This window comes from Sprattus sprattus (assembly GCF_963457725.1).
Source record: "Sprattus sprattus genome assembly, chromosome: 10".
Taxonomy (NCBI): Eukaryota; Metazoa; Chordata; class Actinopteri; order Clupeiformes; family Clupeidae; genus Sprattus; species Sprattus sprattus.
Window position 1 is genome coordinate 27,399,844 of NC_137908.1, and position 15,196 is coordinate 27,415,039.

Below are 15,196 nucleotides of genomic sequence, written 5' to 3' on the forward strand. Positions count from 1 at the left end.
CCCAAGCTCAAATACTTAGCTGCTGACTAGGGGCTCTCAGGAGAGTCCCAAGACATTACTTTTGCTCTGGGCATCAATTAAATAGCCACCGTGATACAGTTGGTATAAAATGACAGGCAAAGAAATAAAAAAAAAAGCATCTTCTTCTTTGAGCATCTTTAACATAATACAGACAATCATTCAAGATTATCAAGTAATTCATATACTGGCTTGGGAGAGTTACTACTTACTACTGCTACTAAACAATATAATTTGCCTATTTTATTTGGTGATGCAATACATTTTACACCATCAGTCATTGAACTTTTAAAGCTTGTGCCATTACAAGGTTTTACGAAGCAAGTTGTGTGTGTGTGTGGGTATGCATAGGTTTAGCTTTTTGTGTTGTGTAGACTTTCATGTGTGTATTTTATCAGAACACAAAAAAATGGGTACCTGATTGGAATTCCAGTCAAAGAAGTGATTTCTGAACCACCGATAAAATTCAGCTTTTGCGGAGATCTAGAGTCGTCTCAGTCCGATTGCGGGCACAATGTCAAAACCTGCCGGGCAGAAACAGGACTGGAGTAAGGCTCCATGTAAATGTTAAGAAATAAGAATCGAGGCAACTTAATATTCTGTCAACAGCCAGGCAGTTTTCTCTGGTGAGTGGAGCACGGCTTGGTGACCTCTGTAGTGAAAATGACTCTGCTGGTCCTCTCTCCACAGCCCACTCAAGTCCCAGCTCTCTCCCTGACCTCTGAGGACGGGTGAAATGACAGAACTGAAACTGCAGAACTCTACAAAGGTCTTCTGTCAGATGACCCTCTCCTTCCATTTCTCAGGGGAAAAAAAGTGAGAGACGAGGACTACAGGACTGCAGAGAGAGAGAGAGAGCACCATGTCACTCACTTTCAAAGTTACAAAGAACTAAGTGCACTACTGATGAAATGGAGGCTCCAATGAATGGAGTTCACTTGAGGCTGTCAACATGGGCTGTAAGTAAGAGACTGGAAAGGGGGATAAGATGAACACTAAAACAGGATGGCATAAGTTTAAATGGAAGAGGCTCTACAACTGTGTGGCATTTTTTTATTATTTAATCCAAATGCACTTTTGATGGCAGACAGACCTGATAAACTACACACGGAAACATGTTAGACAAATGGAATTGGGACTGATAACCACACTGCTTATTACAATGGGAAATGAAATTTGGCACTCTGATTGCTTCGCCTCTTCCCTAAATCATTCCTCATGTGATGACTGGGTGGAGATGGACAAAGAGAGATGCACACAGCCACAACTCGCACCAAGCATGCCTAGAGAACACAGGGACGGAAAGCAAGGACTGCACCTGTTTAATTATACATGAATCGAGGAGAATCAAATCAATTAGGTATTGCTGTGGTATGAATAAATGGTGCATAATTGATGGCAGTTCTTGTACATAATGCATCTCTGTCCACATCTCTCACATCTACGATACAGTATGCAGTTTTATTGCTTGGCGGAGGAAAGCACTGAGATGAATGGGACAATTACAACATATACAATTTATAGAGACTGAGCATGACCTTGCATTTCAGATTATCCTAAAGAAAGAATACTATAAAATGAGGTAGCTCCTATGGACGTTAAATCATAGCAGTGTATTTAATATGCTCTATATTGGCATCTCCCTTTTGCTTCAGTTTGATGAGCATGTGTGTGTGGGTAAACAGACTAGAGTTTATTAAGTTATTTATTTATTGTAGTAGAGACAGATGGCTTACATCAGAATAAGGGCTCTATGTGAGATTTTTAAACAGCACCGCTGAGAAAAAGATAATTAAAGCATATTCAATCAGGTTTCCAAAATTAAAACATCCAGTTGGACACCAGTAGACCCCCACGATCACAGACGTCCTGGTATTCCTCCTACCTGATGACAAAAGCTGAGCTCCCACTAAACAGGCTGTTCCACAAGCAGTATGTGTGAACAGCAACCCAAGTCAGACTATTTGAGACATGAGGGATATCTATCTATCAATACAATATGCTATATCACAACCCTTAATTCACCTTTGCTGATCTGTTTACAAAATGACAAAAGCTCTGAGTTTTTTGACGAACAAGTACATGTTTTCCCTGCACTCTGGCAGTCATATAGTATTTGTTGTTCATCTTTTTTTCCGCCACTATTATTTGGACTGGGATATCATAAACTTAGACTTAACCAATCCACATGAAATGTTAAGCCTACCACACTTCAAGGGGCGCTAGCACAAAGGGACAGAAACATTATTGTATTTCTTCCATGGGACTCAGTATGACTTTCGGTACACTGCAGGTTGTTCATAATGTTTGTCGAAGGGTTTTTTCCCCCACTGATCTTTGGTTGACAATATCATATACTTAGACTTCCCCGATACACTTGGCATGATTGTTGCCCCACGTGGCTGATACAGAATATGTGTTAGAAGGACTAGCACAGACACATCCAATATTATCAGAATGGCCCATGAAGCAGATGTCTGATTTGTTCTTTAGATATTGAAAGATCTTGTCACACTGAAGGCTGAATATCAATGAAAAGAACCCCGAATGGTGCAGAGCCTGACATGACGAGTTGTAGATTAGAAGCAACACATAAGGATGAAGTTCTTTGTCTGGCTTGCAACCCTTGACTCATGCTTAACCCTTATGTTCTTAGTCTCACCTGATAGGGCTTTTCAACCAACTTTTTAACCGCAGCACACCATTCATTCAGATTGTTCCTACTTCTACTACCTTAAAGTAAGGATGGGGGAATCTTCACTGCACCGCAGAAGGTGGCTGTGAAGTATGAACTAGCCTATTTTATTCAGTGCTTTTGGTCGGCTTGTGCCAGTTTCCTGTACAGGTTTCTTCATGTAAGATGTATACATTAAGCTACTCGAGTGTACAGAAGACAATTTTGTGGCATGCCGGCAGGCGAATAAGTTCCATTACATTGCTCCCTAAAGCTAACCGCGGCATGGAAACTATTGACTGACGTTAATTCACTGCAACTTAACTATTTTTAGAAAATGGATAATAACAATCATGAATAGCCGCTCAACGAATGACTGCACGTTCAGTTCACGTCAAAGCTACTATCTACGACTTGAAATAGGTGCTAACCAACACCGAGCAAGGTTGGAATTGAATCATTGAAATCATCTGCCATCGGCTTTGTAAGTAATCTAGGCTGCTTTAAAATGTCGCATCTTCCGTAATGAGCGCCCATCGTTCTTCAACCTTTAATAGTAGTTTAACAATTTGTATTTGCAAATAGGTCAGACTATATTTACGCAGTAAATACAAAGGTAGACATAACTTCACTTCAAAAACGAGAGCCTTGACAGCACTGCTAGTTCAGGAACTCACCTTCCGTTGGTTGCGCTGCCGACAGCAGTGATCCATGGGTAGTGTAGTTTATCTTTAGAAAAAGTGCCTGTGAAGCCTGGTACAAGAACTCCGTGTTCCACAATACTACCGAACGCATGATGAGAAATGGTAAAAATGTTAACTGAATACGATTGATATTATGTTTGCGTGAAAACACTTTGCATGGCTGAAACATGGTTGAAACGAAATGCAACCAAAATCAGACTTTAATTGTAGCTGTAAGGGATTATAGTTTGCAGAATAGCCTTATTCTCAATAACTCTAGATGTAATATCCTAACCAATTGTGTTACATGTAGGCCATAATCTACTAGGCTATTTAATATTTACGCAGCGACTTGTTTGGCTGCAATTTGGCTCCAATTTCAATGTTGTGTATTGTGAAAAGGACCAGCGCAACGAAAGTTTAATCATCGCAGATATGGACAAACTTGCTCACCTTGGCAGCTAAATTGTGGATCTGTCACCTGGATTAGAGCAGCATGACCCAGGCGTTGATTATAAGCTGTCCTTTCTTGGCACAATGGTCACTTGCTGTCTGCTTTGTTACATGGTGGCCACTGGTCACATAGGCTAATTACTTAATTTGTGGGTATTGTTGATTCTCGTAGTAAATTGAAGCAAACATTTACTGGACACTCCATTGTGGTATCACTTTTTTCTGTTACTAGCCATGTAATGGATTTTACACATTTTAAAATAGTTTTAATACGCATGTGAACAGATATGTTTATATTCAGTGTGATAAAAATATAGGCCTCTGTGTTCGGGTCCTTTCCATGCCCTGTCATCTGTGGTGTATGTTTGTTTGTTTTGTGATTTCCCTCTTTAGAGGTTGAAATGTAAGTAAGGTTGAATTATGAATGTACTGCATGAGACTGTTAACTGTATTGCTGTTGTAACCACCAAATAAAGTATTCATATTTACTACATGGGTGAGGATTGCAACGTTCCTTTATTTCTACTCTTTTCAATCTCTCTTTTCCTCTGTACCAATGATCAGTTTGGGAAGTTCACATGGGTAAATAAACTACAGTGCCCTCCACAAATATTGGCACCCCTAGTGAATATGAGCTAAACAGGCTATAAAAAAATATGTCTTTGCTGTTTATCCCCTCAGTCTTTCACTCGAAATATACACAAAAATGTAACCTTTTCATTGAAGTAAAATTATTAAAAGAAAAAAAAAACATTGACATTAAATACATATTTTTCCCCAAACATGTGTGTCACAATTATTGGCATCCCTTAATGTAATGTTTTGTGCAGCCTCCATTTGCCAAGATAATAGCTCTGAGTCTTCTCCTATAATGCGTGATGAGGTTAGTGAACACATGGCACGGGATCTGAGACCATACATGTAGTATCTCTTCAGATCCTTCAGAATCTGAGGTCAACGTTTGTAGACTTGGCTACAGCTCATCCCACAGATTTTCTATGGGGTTTAGGTCAGGGGACTGTGATGGCCATGGCAAAACCTTTATTCTGTGGTCGGTGAACCATTTTTGTGTTGATTTTGAGGTGTGCCTAGGATCATTGTCCTGCTGGAAGGGCCAACCATGGCCCATTTTAAGGCTTACTGGAGAGGACTGTTAGGTTTTAATTTAATATCTGCTGGTATTTGATGGAGTCCATGATACCATGTATCCTAACAAGATGTCCAGGGCCTTTGGAAGAAAAACAAGCCCCACAACATCAAAGATCCGCCACCATACTTCACATTGGATATGGGATGCTTTTCTATATGGCTATCTTTCTGTCTACGCCAAACCCACCTTTGATGTTTGTTGCCAAAAAGCTTTATTTTGGTCTCATCTGACAATATAACTCGGTCCGAAAGTCTGACTTACATTTGCAAGCTGTAGGCGCTTTAGTTTGTTGTTGATTGACAGCAGAGGCTTTTTTATGGCAACCCTCCAAAACAACTTGTGGTGATGTAGGTGGCGTCTGATGGTAGTTTTGGAGACTTTCTGACCCCAAGACTCAACTAACCTCTACAATTCTCCAGCTGTGATCCTTGGAGATTATTTTGCCAGTAGAACCATCCCCCTCACGGTGCGTGGGGTCAATGTACAGACACGTCCTCTTCCAGGCTGATTCTTAACATCTCCTGTCGCTTTAAACTTCTTAATTATTTCCATGATAGTGGAAATGGGTATTTTTAACTGTTTAGAGATTTCCTTCTGTCCATTTCTTGATTTGTGCAGCTCAACAACTTTTCGCCGCACATCGTCACTGTGTTATTTGGGTCTTTCCCATAGTGATGAATGACTAATGGGATTTGGCCTGTGTCACCTCATATTTGTACGCCAGTGGAACTGGAAGTCATGGTTGACCTCATAAGAGTTCCTTATCAAACAGGTGGACTTAAAAATGTAAAATATGACTGGAAATATACTTCAGCTAGATTTTAAATAAAGATTTTTCTAGGGGTGCCAATAATTGTGGCACAAATGTTTTGGGGAAAAAATATTTATTTAAAAATTCAATAATTTATTTCAATGAAAAGGTAAGATTTTTGTGAATATTTTGAGTGAAAAAACAAGAGAATTAACAGCAGAGACATATTTTTTTAAAGCCTGTTTAACTCGTATTCACTAGGGGTGTAAAAGAGTATAATGCATGCTTTTTTTAAATGTTCTTAGTCACTTGGCTAGACCTTTTTCCAAAACTGTACTTTGAAAGCCTTCATATCAGAGTATTTATCACAGTATATCTAATTTACTTTTATGTTATAAAATTATGTACATCATTTGGTGGTAGCCAACATTGGTGTGTAGTAATTCAGAAATGGTGTTAGTAAAGTGAGTCGAAGGGGTGGCACTGTGGAACTTCAAGTACAGCACTCTATGGATGGACCATAATTATAATTCATATATTACAGCCCAATTAATTAAACAGTCAGTTAAACAGACAGACAAGACTAATTTCTCAACCAATCAGAGGGGGTTAGAACAATTGTGTCAGCTTCCAAGTTTATGAAGCTTTTTATGTTGGTTATAAATTCAGTTTGACAAGAGATGGGGGGGGGGAATACATTTTTCATATAGACATATGCGACTGAGCAGTGGACTTCTAATCCAAAAAACGCCATTGAAGGCACGCTTTTTAATACAGTCTATACGATCAAAGGTGAGATTGATTTCCTGTCTTGCAGTGTCAAGGGAGAGATCCCACATCTGGACATGACAGACTGTCTCGTCATAAAACCTTTCCCTTTTTTGGCAAGGTTACCCACCGACACAAATGGTCCAGGGAGGAGCCCAAATCTTAAAATCTAATTCTGTAATAAATATCCTTAATCCATGAAACATAAAAGAGCACAAAAGACAGAAACAACTTTATTTCATTTTCATGCATGAAAGTAGGCCTGTGTTGTAAATCTGTGCTGCCATTTGTGTACACATTTGTTAAGAGAGAGATTCCTTCTTACCATATTCAATATGCAAGATTTTTGGGCTTTGGTAGCTGGGCAGAGAACTAAGGTAAATAGCTGGACAAATTAAATTGTGCTACATAGGTAATCATGTGCAGTGCAGAAATGTATTGCACAATATTCAGTATTCAGTGATGAATTCCTTTAGACCTATTTTTTCTGTTTTCACATACAACAAATACATATATTGACAGAGCAGCAATGTAAAACTATCATCAGTATGGTAAAATTATGCAATTGTTCTAATTGGTAACATGATTCATAACACATTTTTGTGGAATTTGATTCATTTAGGTATTTAATATTGTATGCTTCATTATATATATTTTTTACGTATTTGCAATTCTCTGCCTCAGCATATACAGTATATAAGGAATATCTGGTAAAATAATTTTAAAAAGCTTTGATCACTATACGGTTCCAAAGAGGTTAGAGAGAGTTCCGAGCCTTTTGGCCCACATTGTTCACCTGCCTGTTTTCTTACCTAGCAACCTGTGCTTGAGACACATGCGGTGAACCTTGCTGGTTACAGAGGCCATTCATGCAGAGATAATTAACAGCTGGTGGTGTGTGTGTGGATGTAGATGCAAATTGCAAACATTAAAAGGTGGCAGTACTTCAGCCCGGATGTTGTTGGATTCAGATGTGCTCGGTTGCTTGCACGGTTTAACAAGTATGGTTTCCTTTTTTTTTTTTTTACATATGGTGAAGTTTTTAGTTATGCAAACAGTACTTGCGCAAAATAATTCTACAAATGAAGTCAGCCGCTGGCTCTCAAAACTCTTTGCTCTCGAACTCAAAGATATCCTCTCTGTTCTTGTTTGTAAAGCTAACTGTTTGTATGATGATGTCCACTTTTGGAGCAGGCATTTTTTTCAGATATGACAGCAAAGCAATATTTTTCCTGTTTCTTGCTTGTACCCCATTGGATCATTGTTGCAATACAAAAAGGTTTACATTGTAGCATTTCCTATCAATTGTTTAACAACGTTCATGCATCCAAAGTTGATTGATAGTTATTTTTTAGTTAACCTCTTCATTACCATCATCATTACATTTTTTGAGTGAATCCTCTGTTGCATTCATGTCAAAAAAAAAAAAACAACAACATCATAACATGGAATTATAATTGTGGAGTGGCGTTATGATTTATCCTAGGCGTGTATAGCCATCCTAGGCATATGTTCACTTGTGACGGGGTTAAATACTGTTTTGTTATTTTATTGTAGCTGCTTCTCTGTGACAATGCATACACCATTCACAATTTAGACAAGAGACACACAACAAGGGACTGCTAGATGTGTATCAGTGGATGTGTGCATGGATATATGCAGTATGTATCTGATGCAAGTCATATTCTTGAACTTGTAACCTGTGAATGACACCATTATCTAGTATAACAAGTCTATTATGATCCCTTAACATTTTACTCAAATGTAAAAGTGGTCTGGTGTTTGTAAAATTAAAAAAATTGAACAAGTTGTTAGAAATGTTGAAGATAATGGCCAGTTTGACCTTGGAACTTACTAGACCTTGGCTCAAAACTGTCTGCAGCATGTGTATCTGTCACCAACACTAGAGCCTTGCAACGTCGGTAGACATCCTTGGAAATGCTCTGACAGGCCAGTTGAGTCTTTGGTTGAAAAGGCTTTGAGGGGTTTAAGCAACTTTCTCCATTTTAAAGATAAATTATTTGAGACTGGGCCATTCAAGTAGATGCCAATGCATCCATTCAATCTCTTAGTAGAGTGGGTAATAGCAGTCTTCATGCTCACCAGTTTTCACAAACTTCTTGGAAAACGTCAGGCGCATCTTGGAAACGTCATGCAACATTGCTGTAGTCTGTTTGTGACTTTTGCTATTTGCCACATGAGGACTTGAGATGTGTCATTGTTGTCTACCATGAAGGCCAAACATATACATGTTTTTCTGTGTCTCATTTTAATGCCAAGCATGTCTTGAGGTGATTGTGCCTTGACTGTGAGTGGGAAATGTAAGCATTTAGTATGCTGAGCTGTTTTCAATTGATGCAAACTTGTAAACATGCTCCATTATTAAAAGCAGTGCATTTCCCTAACTCCAATTGCCAAGGCTCTTTTTGTTAATGCTTTATTGTGTACTACTTATTAACCAACATTGCCTGTCATCACACACACACACACACACACACACACACACACACACACACACACACACACACGCACACACACACACACACACACACACACACACACACACACACTAAACCATAATGTCCAACAAAAAATATAAACATAAACACTTCTTGATTAAGTCACTGGTAACTACATCGAATTATCATGAGATGAGTTTATTTCAAGTACATCTCCTGATAATATAATTGCATGTTTTGGCCCACTTTCCTCGGTTTGGTATACGTAATTTCATAAATGTCTTATGCTGCCTCAGGTTATGCACACTAAATTGTGTAGAATATTTATAATTTTATTATTTATGTTACATCATATTGATATTTATTTTATTGATATTCTTCTGATCATCTATGGTCATTGTGGTATAAATGCAACAATACAATATAAATGTATTTCCCCACGCAGTTTTTCTGTTCTCTTGAATTATTCAAACTTGAAGATAATTAAACCCTAGAGTCTGTCTTTGGAATCACATGTTCATTCCACTTATAATCTATTGTTTTTTGAACGTATTTATAAAAATGAATTCAAATGAAAGTCAGTCAGACTAACACAGGTGAACTTCTATAAAGGTCACTGCTATATTGATACTGTTGTACTTTACACACAGAATAAAAAACAATTCTATGAGTTTTCTTTCACCTCACCTAATCTGAGCAGTACATTGCTCACAAAGTGAAGAATGACATTCAAGTGAAATTCGGTGAAACTGGCTTTCAAGAGATTTCAAGTGGACAAGATGCTAAAACACAAGGAAAATTACACCATGGCATTCACATATCAAACTGAATCATAATTGCATAAAATGACACACTGACACTTACAATGAGATGGGAAACACAAAACATTCCAAAACTTGATACATGACATCACGAAACTCGTTCATGAAAACACACATATTCTCCCCCACCAGGCGGATCACATGTCCCCATCCACCCATGCCTGCAACAAAAGGTCTGTGAGGTGTGCCGGGAGTCGATGCTGTTGCTGTGAGTGCCCTGAGGGTGCCCAAGGCGGTTGTGGCGAAGGCACAGGGGTGGGTGCAGCGCCCTCAGTCTCAATATCCTCCTCCGTTTCAGGTCAAGCCAGGGGCCAATAGTCCAGTAGCTCCAGCTCAAGAGACGGCCCAAACACTAAATATACTGGGGTACAGCTGTCTTTTGAACATGATTCCTAAACTGTCGTTTGGTACGACCAGGGGCAGATGCAGGTACCAATCCCGCTGCTGGCGGTTAGTGAGGATAGGTAGCTGGGTCCCCAGAGTTCGGTGAAAGCATTCTACAAAGCCCACCTGCATAGTCCGAGTCTCTGTAATCCCCGGCCGCCGGCAGACCTCACCGAACACGCTGACTTCAAAGTTTCGCCCCTGAGTGCCGTGCAGCTCCGCTGGCACAGAGAAAGAGCAGAACATTTCATTGAGCAGGCGCTCAGCAGTGGCGGCGTCTCTTTGGTCAAGGACCGCATACGCCTCTGGCCATTTTGTAAAGTAGGCCCTGCAAGTAGAACCAGGACTGGAGCCGATGGAATGTCTTGATGATGCCAAAGTGGCCCACCCCCACTTGGACCATTTGAAGGCATCAGCAGTTTCAAGATGTCGTGGATCCAGGGCTGAAATGGCTGTCCAGGGTGGTGCCAGGGTGGTGGCTTGAACCTTGGCGAGGACAGGATCTTGACCCTGGTCTTGCTGCAGCTGCTCAGGGTCATTGAGCTCCCATTTCTCAGTGGCTGCTGCTGAAGACTGGGGATCGCTGCTCAATGCTGCTGAAGATTGGGGATCGCTGCTCGCGGTCACTGATGACTGGGAGCTTTTGCTCGCTCCTGGTGAAGACAGAAGGCTGTCATCACTGTCTGGCATGGCAGGTCATAGGGCAGCCACCGCTGCAACTGCTGTGCACTTCTCCTTGTTGCGTTAACAATACCGCCTCTACTCTTCCTCGCATGGCCACTGGGACCGGGCATTTGCATTGGTGTGCAAGCAGCCAGTTCAATGGAGAATCTCAAAGATGTAATCTTGTAGCGTTAACACAGAGCCCTCTGGTTCTCAAAACTCAGCAGCCAGGTGAACAAGGCATGGTCGGTGCCGTCCTTCATAGAGGAAGGCTCTAAAATGGCAGATGCCCAGGACCATGGCCAGCAGCTCTCTCCTGGTTATGCAGGAGCACCTCTCAGGGCAGCGAGAGGCTAGTGTTGTGAGAGAGCACTTCCACATCACTGGCATCTGTGACGAGGATGAAAGACTGCTGTGGATAAGGGAAATGCCAGCACAGGAGTCTCAGCAAGCACAGCCCAGAGCCAGTCGAATGCAGCAGTGCAGTCTTCTCCTATGCTGGAACACAACCACACATGACTGAAGCCCCAGGTAGCTCCACAGCTCTCTACACTGCCCACATGGCCCAGGAAAGCTGTCTCTGGCCAGAACAGATGACACTTTTTCGGATGCAACCCAGCTTGGCCTTAGGACTTCTTGCAGAGCAGTTCCGAGAAACACCAGCCAGGATTCTCTCCATCAGCCGCTCAAAGGTGGCTGGCCCATTGCAGAGCCCCAACGGCAGCACTCAGAGCTGCCAGAACCCCTGGTCAATGGAGAAGGTGGTCTTTAGTGGTCAGGTCTCCTCCGCCAATGTGTTTTTCGTTTTCCCTGAGATGGCTGCCGTAGATGCAGTGGTTGTCTGTACCCTGGTTGTGGCACGAGGAAGGACGCGATGAATAAGGATAAGAGTTGGTAGCTGGATCGGTCTCTCATTGGCGGGCACCTCCTCCAGCTGACACAGGCGTGCAGGCATATCAAGCCCCTGGTGGGGCACCATTGAGCCTTGAAAAGATGCGTTCATTTCTTACTGTAACTCATCAGTATGTGTTAAACAAATTGCAATGAATAAACAGTGATACACACAGTCACAGTGAACTCATTGGTCTTTTAACTGTTTGTGACTCACTATGTATTTATTGTTTGGGGGTGTTATGGCTACATGAGTGTCTCCTGTGTTTTATTTGTACTTCCTTCCTTATCTGTAGCTCTGCCCAGCGTGGGCTACACCTGATTGCCGGATCAGGTGCACCTGGCCAGATGATTAAGCAGCAGTTCAAATCTTCAGGTTCCTGGTGCAAAAGGAGAGGGGGGACTGCTTGTCTTGCTGCCTCTCAACGCCTCTCAACGCCTCTCACCCTGGGAATTAGTGCTGCGGTTGTGTCTGACATTGTGTCTTTTGTAGTCTTTTGTAGTCTTGGGTCGTGCATTGTATGTCTTTATGTTAATAAATCCCATGGATTTGGTTGATTTAAAGGTGTTTCCCTGTAGTTCATTTGTGTTGCCTAAGGGTGGGATATAATAGGTGAAATCCACTTTGCCTTGTCAGTAGTTCCCTTTGCTTTTGCTCAGCAGCCTCCATATCTCAGTAAGGCATATGTCTTCATATGTCTTAGGATCTCTCTGGCTCTCTGGGGGTGCTTGGATGTTGCTGTCTGCTTTGCCTCTCCATTGAGAATCCCATGTGAGTATGGGATACAAATGTACTTGTAGCCTCTCGCTTCACTACTGTCCGCCAACAGTCCTCCAGACAAAAACTTCATCTCAATGCCCTGGCGAGATAAATCAGTGAGCCGGCATTTCATTTCTTGCTTTTGGTTTGATGAAGTCCATGTAGATTAGGTTGCAGATGGGGGTTTCACTCTTCGATTTGTATCCATGCTTTCCATGGTTAAAAGAGCTCAGATCAATGGTAAAAAGCAAAAGTAGTGAATCCTATTAGTCTTTGATCTTGATGATACATGATCGCAAAAATTCAGAAAGAACCCAATTTAAATGCTACCGATACTAAAAAAAGAAATAGGTCCATATGTTAAATAATTCAGAATGATTTAACAAGATTTGCTTCAATAGTACAGCACTACAAGAATATTATGCAGGGTGAGTTAAACAAGATTTTATATGTCTCAATCAGACAGATATTTTAGGTATCTAAGAAAGAGCATGTCCATGAACGAGGTAATGACTAGTCATCCTAAGCAAAAAGGATAATGTATCACCTGGATATATGTCTCACATTATTGTTCCATTTTTTTATGTGTGATACTTTTTGTCTTTTTTCCTGCGTTGTCTTCCACCCATTGAGCTCATTCAGTCTGTAGTCTGTAGTGTCTTACTCATAGCCTATATCAGTGTTAGAAATTCATAGGTCTGAAAGAAATTGTTAGTGATGTTTTGCATCTTCTTGTCAGCTACGGTTGTGGTTCAACCTTTTTGCGCTCTCCTTGAATCTGTTGGTGTTTTTAGCCACAGGTGTTTCCTGTCAGGTTCTGAACTGCATTGATATGTGTTGCCAGTATGACACATGACTAAAATTATCATGCTGTAGCAGGCTATTTTGCAGTTGTCTGATGCTGTGCCTTTTTGGCCTTTTGGTCATGAAAAGAATTGCCCTATCTTGGATTAGCGAGTCAGGGGGAGATGTGCTTTTTTGTAGCTCATTCATCTGTGCTTCTGGTAGCCATGCAGTGTTGGTAGCTTTTTTTAGGTTTGTAAGGTAAACCGACACTTTCCATTACATCTTAAGTATAACTTAAGTATTGGATTTACTTCAACACATATCTGCTGTTCAAAGAGCTAATCAAATTGAACTTTATGCACAAGTAGCATAATCACTCTGCTCCTTATGATACTAAGTACACAAGATTTATCTACCCATCTGAAAAATGTAAAGTGCACTATAACTATTGCACTTTTGGTGCCTACGTTTTCTCTACATTTTGGTATACACTACAGGGCCCTGTTCGGCGTAGAACTGAAGCTAAGTTAATACATTTAGCTCGCGACATGTGATAATCTAGCTCGCTAAATGAGAACAGGCTATACCGGTCTGTTAATTTACTTAAACGTCAAGTTAATTTGTCTGGGACAGCAATATAAGAAACTGTCTATAGGCTGTCTAAGACGTGATATCTTTTCCTGTGTTGAATATGTGACTTTGGTGCAGCAGGTAGAGCTCATGGCTTACATGTAACAGATCACTGGTTCGACCCCTCTCACCTCTGCAATAAATGTAGTTTTTACATCTCCTTGTAAATCGCTTTGAATAAAACCGTCTGCTAAATCACTAAATGTGAATGTATTAATAAGAAATTCAATAAATTGAAGCAATGAAAAGAAATTGTTTTTATTTCTCTCTTCTTATTCTTCTTTCCTACTGGTCGGGGATCGAACCGGCCACCCTACGGTTTCCTGCCTGAAACCCTAACCAGAAGGCCGTTAGTATTCATGTGCAAACTAAAAATCACGTCTCAGGATTGCTGCGCATGCAAGTTATTTCGGGTGTATCAACTGTACCCATGTCTCAACTGTACTAATACCACTGTCATATAATTATGAGTGCTTTGTTCTCCGCATCGCCGACATTACAAAAATGAAGGCTACCACTCGCAAAAAAGTGAAGACATTCAATGTTCGACTGTTTGCAATAAATAACTCGAGAAGGTCTTTTAAATTAATTATTCCTTGTCAGGTGGATCGGTAGCGCTCATACAAGAACTCATCATGATGGAAAAATGGATCTTGGCGATCGCAAAGAACTCTTCGTACGCTAATCGAACTTGGTTGATTTAAAGGTGTTTCCCTGTAGTTCATTTGTGTTGCCTTAGGGTGGGATATAATAGGTGAAATCCACTTTGCCTTGTCAGTACTGTAGTTCCCTTTGCTTTTGCTCAGCAGCCTCCATAAGGAGCAGAGTGATTATGCTACTTGTGCATAAAGTTCAATACATCCGTTAGTATTCATGTGCAAACTAAAAATCACGTCTCAGGATTGCTGCGCATGCAAGTTATTTCGGGTGTATCAACTGTACCCATGTCTCAACTGTACTAATACCACTGTCATATAATTATGAGTGCTTTGTTCTCCGCATCGCCGACATTACAAAAATGAAGGCTACCACTCGCAAAAAAGTGAAGACATTCAATGTTCGACTGTTTGCAATAAATAACTCGAGAAGGTCTTTTAAATTAATTATTCCTTGTCAGGTGGATCGGTAGCGCTCATACAAGAACTCATCATGATGGAAAAATGGATCTTGGCGATCGCAAAGAACTCTTCGTACGCTAATCGAACTATCTAATATGACTCCTTGTCAATGGGACCCCTCCTTTTGCAGTGAGTGTGGCAAGCTTAGCCAGCTAAGCTTTGGTTAGCCTGCCCTGGAGCAGGTTAG

At 40.8% G+C, this 15,196-nt stretch overlaps 1 protein-coding gene across 2 annotated transcripts in view; it reads right to left on the bottom strand.

Annotated features, from left to right (window-relative positions):
- Window positions 1-542, bottom strand: part of fhit (fragile histidine triad diadenosine triphosphatase) — a 171,256-nt gene extending 170,714 nt beyond the window's left edge. For both annotated transcript variants that reach the window (XM_080846216.1, XM_080846217.1), the window contains exon 1: window positions 436-542. The gene's annotated coding sequence lies outside the window, so the exon portion shown is untranslated. The remainder of the gene's footprint in view (window positions 1-435) is intronic.
- Between the last annotated feature and the right edge of the window lie 14,654 nt (window positions 543-15,196).